This window comes from Sciurus vulgaris (assembly GCF_902686455.1).
Source record: "Sciurus vulgaris genome assembly, chromosome: 9".
Classification (NCBI taxonomy): Eukaryota; Metazoa; Chordata; class Mammalia; order Rodentia; family Sciuridae; genus Sciurus; species Sciurus vulgaris.
In genome coordinates this window covers 82,657,240-82,664,574 of record NC_136469.1, presented here as the reverse complement: position 1 = coordinate 82,664,574, position 7,335 = coordinate 82,657,240, and the positions used below count along the sequence as shown (strand labels likewise).

The 7,335-nt window shown below is 38.3% G+C and overlaps 1 pseudogene across 1 annotated transcript; it reads right to left on the bottom strand.

Moving 5' to 3' along the window:
• Positions 1–6,274: 6,274 nt before the first annotated feature.
• On the bottom strand, positions 6,275–7,069 carry LOC306669176 (cell division cycle-associated protein 3-like; annotated as a pseudogene). Its single transcript has one exon. The product of its transcript is annotated as a cell division cycle-associated protein 3-like (transcript).
• Positions 7,070–7,335: the final 266 nt, after the last annotated feature.

Below are 7,335 nucleotides of genomic sequence, written 5' to 3'. Positions count from 1 at the left end.
GCAAATCAAAACATCACTGAGATTTCATCTCACTCCAGTTAGAATGGCAGTCTTTAAGAGTACAAATAATAAAAACACCAGGAAGGATGTGGGGGGGAAAAAATGCTTATATACTGTTAGTGGGCCTGCGATTTAGTACAACCACTATGGAAATCAGTATTGAGATTCCTCAAAACACTAAAAATGAAACCCACCATATGACCCAGTTATTCCACTCCTCAGTATTTATCCAAAAGAACTAAAGTCAGCATACTATCGCAATACATGCATACCCGTGTTTATGGTAACACAATTCACAACAGCCAAATTATGGAACCAGCCCAGGTGCCCGTCAATGGATGAAGAGATCAAGAAAATGTAGTATATATACACAGTGGAGTTTTTCTCAGTCATAAAGAACAAAATTATGTCATTTGTAGGAAAATGGATAGAACTGGAGAACATCATACTAAGTAAAATAAGCCAGACTTGGAAAGTCATGTTTTCTCTTATGTGTGGAAGAAAGAGAGAAAAGGGGGAAGGGAAAAAATTTCATGAAAAAAGAAGGAAAATAAGTAGATAGAGGATGGGAATCTGGGGTGTGGGACAAGAAGATGGGAGGAGGTAATGGATAAGAAATTAGCCTAATTTTGTTTTGAATATATCACAATGAATCCCACTCTCTTGTACAATTATAATGTACTGAGAAAGACAGAAAGAATGAATCTTTGAGGAATTCTGTTAAAGTGGGATTAAAATAGATTCTATAGCACTGATTATCATTTTTAAAGATTTTAGAAAAATAAATATTTTAACAACACTAATAGTATAATCTTCTTAAGATTTATTCATATTTTGACATAGATTCACAGTGGAGTTCTTTTTTTTTCTTGATTAGTATTTAATTAGATGTAAAAACCACAATTTGTATATCTCGTCACTTGTATACAGACGTGTGTTCCTAGTTATTGGCTATTAGCAGTAATACTGCTATTAACATTACATACAAATCTTTTTTGTGGGCATAGTTTTCATTGCCCCTTATTTAACGAAATCTAGAGTGGAATTTATAGGTCATATGGTATAAGGAGTTCTTCCCCCTAGGCTAGGGCATGAACCCAGGACCTCACACATGCTAGGCAAGCACTCTGCCACTAAGCCACAACCCAGTACTCAAATGGGAAATGTTTATTTAGCCTTGTAGGAAACTGCCAAACTGTTTTTCCAAAATTTTTGTACCATTTACATCTCCGCCAGCAGTATTTGAGAGTTCTAGTTACTCTACATCCTCACTAGCACTTGGGTTTACCAGTCTTCTTAGTGTTAGTCATTTTTATGCATATATAGTGGCATTCCAATGTGATTTGAACTTGCATTTCTCTCATAACAAATGATATTAAGCAATTATTTTGCATGAAAGTGGGCCATTGTACATGTTTTTATGAAGGTTTTTTTTTTTGTTTTGTTTTGTTTTGTTTTGTTTTGTTTTGTTTTGTTTTTTTGAGGGATTTCCAAAGACTTGTTATGGTTTGGATATGAGGTGTCCCCCAAAAGCTCACGTGTGAAACAATACAAGAAGGTTCAGAAGAGAAATGATTGAGTTGTAAGAGTCTTAACCCAATCAGCAATTTAATCCCCTGATAGGGATTAACTGAGTGGTAAATGAAAAGGTAGGGTGTGCCTGGAGGGGTTTGGAATTCGAACGGTTTGGGGATACATATTCTGTATCTCAAGAGTGGAGACTCTGCTTTCTGATAACCATGTGAGCAGTTTCCCTCTGCCACACTCTACTACTGTGATGTTCAACCTCACCTCAAACCCCGAGGAAAGGAGCCGGCCTTCTATGGACTAAGACCTCTGAAACTGTGAGCCCTCATATAAACTTCCTCCTATATAATTGTGCTGGTCAGATCATTTAGTCACAGCAGCAAAGAAGCTGAATAAAACACTTCTAAAACCTCAGTACCCTTCCTACTAAACACTTCAGGATGCATAAAATTAATTAGTTCAATATTTGTTAATATTTATTTTTGTTGGAGGATTGCTAGATGGTAGATATGAGGTAAAGCAAATACATTAAAATGTTACTATTAGTATCAACATGGTAAACCTATAAATGCAAGTCTAGAGGTAGTCACTTAATCAGCAGCTTAATGATTCTCAGAAATTCAGACTTCTTCCAGCTTCTTCCTTGCCATCACTGAACTGTCATCCTCTTTCTCATAATCTATTATGGGGACAGATTCTAGACATGTCCATGTTCCCAGAATCAGGATGGAAGCAGGAAAAAAAAGCACTTAAGTACCTTTCAGATGACTTACCAAAAATTCCACACGGCATCTCTATTTGTATATCACAGGTCTAATTTTAGTCAGTTCAAAACTCACTACAAACGATTGTTTTAGATAACTGGTAGATGATTGACTGAAGTTGGGGCTCCATAGAGAAGGGATGAATGGCTATAGGAAATACTTTATACTCTCTTCAATGATACACAACATTGTATTTTTTCAAGTATCTAACCCATTATATCATGTCATCCAGAAATAGTTCAGCATATGACACCAACAGTTAAGGATACTTTTCAACATCACCACGAGGACCAATAAATCACTACCCCAAGACTAACATCTCCTTAACATACAGGTCATGTTCAATTTTCCAAGATTGCCTCCAAAAGTGTTATTTTATAGCTCAGTTGTCAAAATCAATATCCAAGACATTGTATTCGGTTGATATGTCTAGAAACATTTTCAGTTTTAAGATAATCTCCCCTCATGCTGAGGATTGACATTTCTACTAGGTTCTCTCATCATTAATTAAAATATGCCCCCTCTGGGAATACTAGACTCAGAGATAGAAGAGACATAACAACCGAACTAATGTGTGGTTCTGGTTTAGAACCTAGATCAAATAGACCAAGTTAAAAAAAAAAAAAAAAAAAAAGCCTTAAGCTGGGTATGGTGGTGCATACCTGTAATCCCAGTGTCTTGGGAGGCCGAGACAGGAGGATGCATGTTCAACTCAGCAACTTAATGAGACCCTAAGTAACTTAGTGAGCTCCTGTCTCAAAGTGAAAAAAAAGGACTGGGGATATAAGCACCCCTGGGTTCAATCCTCAGCACCAAAAAAGAAAAAAAGAAAAAAAAAGACACTTAGGGAAACTTGACTGTGGTCTAAACAAGGAATTGCTCATTTCACTAGGTGATGATGGCATTGGGTAATATAAAATGTCCTCTGTTCAGAAATATAGAGTGAAATAAGGAAAAATACAGTGGTCTCAGGTCTGGAATTTGTTTTAAAATACTTCATCCAAGTGGAAAAAACACAGATGACACAAATGTGACAAAATGTTGATAATTGTTGAATCTGGGTGATAAGTTTGGGGGTAGGTGTTGAACTACTCTCTTCTTACGTAAATGTTTAGATTTTTTCATAATAAAACTTTTGTAAACAAAGAAATGCCTAACCATTCAACTTCATACCAAATAGTCTATAAACTTCTTTCATGGAAAAAAATTTACATTTGTTTTTCTTTAATTTTCAATGAATTTTTTCTGTATTTTGGCATTACTTCAATCTTTCCTCAGCCTATTAGAAGAAGCTTTAGGAAAAACTGCCAACTGAACAGCCCTGCACAGAGAGAGGCTGTTTAACACAAACAAAGCACAGAGCCATACAAATGTCTACTAATAGAGAAATGGTAGAATAGTATATTAGAATTAGTTATTGAAAAGAATTGTTAAAAAAAAAAAAAAACCCTAACAACTTAGGAATTGTTACATTAATCGAAAAAAAATCAGAAAATGAAAATATGATTAGAAAGATAGACTGCAACTAATGGCAGAGCTTCCTTGGAAAAATGGATAAAATTGTATGCAAAAGTCTCCTTAAAATGTCTCTCAGAGGGGCTAGGGTTGTGGCTCAGTTGTAGAGTACTTGCCTAGCACGTGTTGAGGCACTGGATTCAAGACTCAATACCACATGAAAATAAAGTACTGTGTCCATCTATAACTAAAAAAAAAAAAAAAAATTAAAAAAAGTGTCTCTCAGAAAATTATGAAGGTATCCAAATTTGTGTATTCACTGAGTATGGTGGAGATGGAAAATGGGATTGTCCCTGCTGAACTTAAATCCACATTCAGGCTTATTCAGATATGTTTCTTTTCCTTCCCTCCTCTTAAGTTTGTATTATAAGTTGGCAGTTTACAATTGTACATATTTATGGGGTAGAAAGTGATAAGATTTACAAATACAAGGTAGAATAATTAAATAAAGCTAACTAACATATCCATCTTAAATAGTTGTTTTTTGTGGTAAGAACATTTGAAAGGTACTCAACATTCTTTAAAATGTACAAGACTCTATTAACTATATTTACCACACTGTGGTCTTATTCCTCCTAATATATCTTGTCACCTTTGACTGACACCTTCCCACCACCCCAACTTGTGTAATCACCACCCTGCCCTCTGCTTCTATGAATCCAAATGGTTTTAGATTCCACTCTGGGGGGTTTCAAGATGGCAGACCAGAGGGTGACTGCATCTCCTGGCACTCCAGAACTCAGGATTCAAGAAGGGGAAGTATTGAGAGACTCGGACGAACTCAGAGACACTGGGCGAGTCGCTCCCACCGGGTGAAGCTCGGCCCGAGCAGCAGACCAGGACAGTGGGCAGCTTCTCAGAGCAGTGCAGGGCGGCAAGAGGTTTCCCTAGCAGCCTGGCTCCATCCGGTGGCAGGCTGGTTCCACAGCCAGCTTCTCAGAGCAGGCCCGCCTAGTGAGAGGCTTTCCAAGCACACCCATCCCCCAATCCCACACCCAGCAGCTGGCCAGGGGCAGCTTTCTTCTGAAGCACTGCATTATCAAGTTCCTCCAAGACTTCAGGCTACCGAAGGTTAGGAGGTAATATGCTGGAAATCTACAGGGACACTATAAGCCAATAGAGGAAATCTGCAATATCTCAGAGTCCCACTGATATCTGACCAATATGAGAAAACAAGGGAAGAAAATGTCCCAAACAAACCTAGGTGCTATATCAATAAACCCAATGACAGCACAGCAGAAGAAATGTCAGAAAGGGAGTTCAGAATGTACATAATTAAAACAATCAGAGAAGCAAACGAGGAGATGAAAGATCAAATGCAGGCATTGAAGGAAGAGATGAAAGAGCAAATGCAGGCATTAAATGATCACACCAATCAACAGTTAAAAGAGCAAATATGGGAAGCAAAAGATCATTTCAATAAAGAGTTAGAGATACTGAAAAAAAAAACAAACAAACAGAAATCCTTGAAATGAAGGAAAGAATAAACCAAATTAAAAACTCCATAGAAAGCATAGCCAATAGGATAGAACACCTGGAAGACAGAACCTCAGACATTGAAGACAAAATGTTTAATCTTGAAAACAAAGTTGAACAAACAGAGAAGATCATAAGAATCATGAACAGAATCTATAAGAATTATGAGATATCATGAAAAGGCCAAATTTGAGAATTATTGGGATAGAGGAAGGCTTAGAGAAACAAACCAAAGAAATGAACAATCTATTCAATGAAATAATATCAGAAAATTTCCCAAATCTGTAGATTCCACTCTGAAGTGAGAACAAGAGACATTTGTCTTTTTTGAACTCCTTTTTTATTTTAATATTTATTAACATGTATAAGTTATTAATATTAATGGGGTTCAGCATATTTTCATACATGCATATAGCATGTACTAATTAAATCCAGCCTCCCTTTATCCACCTTCCTCCCCACTTCTCAGTCTCTAGCAATCACTGTTTTCCTTCCAGGTTGACAATTTTTAGTGTCCACCTGTGAGAACACATTTCTGTGTCTGGTTTATTTGACTTAATATAATGACCTCCAATTCCATTCATTTTGCAGCAACAGACAGAATTTCATTCTTCTTTTTGTCTCAGTAATATTCCACTGTGTATCTATACTACATTTTTTTTTATCCCTTCATTTGTTAATGGGCACACAGGCTGATTTATAGTACTATTCACTATAATAACCACAAGCATGCAAGTATCTTTTTGGTGTGCTATTTTATTTATTTATTTATTTATTTTTTGTCTTTTAAAAGCATCATTTAAAAATCACATCCTTTAATACACAAGAAATATACAAGACAAAAAGTAATAAAGTTCTAAGTCCCAGAGTTGGTAGTTTAGGAGGAATCAAAGAAAACAATCCTTTCCTTAGTCTCCTTGGGAAAGAAGGGGTGACAGAAAACAGAACACGACCAGGCCCTGGGTGAATCCAATGTAGAGACTACGTAGGGGCTAGCTCTCTACCAAAGTAAGGTGCTCATTTTCCTTGTCACCGGTCCTGGCCTTGCTCCCATGCTCATCTTCCAGTTTTCAGAAGTCATCCAGTTCCAAGAATGGCTCCTTCCTTTAATTCCCTAACATTTCACTTAGGGGAGAAGGTTGCTTACCCTGTAATGGTCCCAGGGGAGTTGTCATCCTGCAGGATGGTGCGGAGGGTGGATCTCCCTAGGACCTTGTTGTTTGGTTTCCATCTGTTATCTTAGAACCTGAAGATCGGGGACTCTCAGGGTCTTTTAAGGGATTGTCTGAACTCTGGCTGGCCACAGGGGTTTCTGCTGGATGTCTTGCATCTTCCTGGGAAGACACCTGTTTGGAAGGGAGCTCAGCGTCGTTCCAATGTAGCATCTGATCCTCAAGTGATAACTGAGTATCCAAAGGCAAATCCAGCTCAGAAGATGAAGGTAGTCCCAGGGGCAGAACAGATTCTGGGGGAAGATTTGATTTGGAGGCTTCAGTCTCAAATACTTCACTCAGCTCTTTCACCAGTGGACTCTGAGGGTCCGCACTGCTATTCTTCATAGGTGTCCATGTGATGCCAAGGGTAGAAGAGCGGGGATCCAAGTCCTGAGCCTGTTTTGGACCTTTCAGCTGTTCTCCTGCTGGTAGGTTTGACTGTGGAGAGCTCTCCACCTGGATGGGAGTGCGTTGAATGCCAGCACTAGGTGAACGAGGGTCCGCTACTTGAGCCAGATGCTTGTGTGGTGGAGCCCATGCTGGAGTAACTGGGATGCTCTTGGCTGAGCCCATCTTCAGTAGGGGTGGGGGCAGGGCCCGGCAAGGGTAGAGGAGAGGATGCAGAGCCCCCTCCACTTTTGGGTGCACACCAGCTCCAGAATCAACTCCCCTGGTGTGCTATTTTGTCTCCTTTAAATATATGCCCAGAAGTGAGATAGTAGAATCATATATTAGAATTGTTTAGTCTTTTGAGGAACCTCCATACACTATTCTCCATAATGGTAATGCTAATTTACCTTTTTTTTCTGCATCCTTGCCAGCATTTGTTATTGTTTATT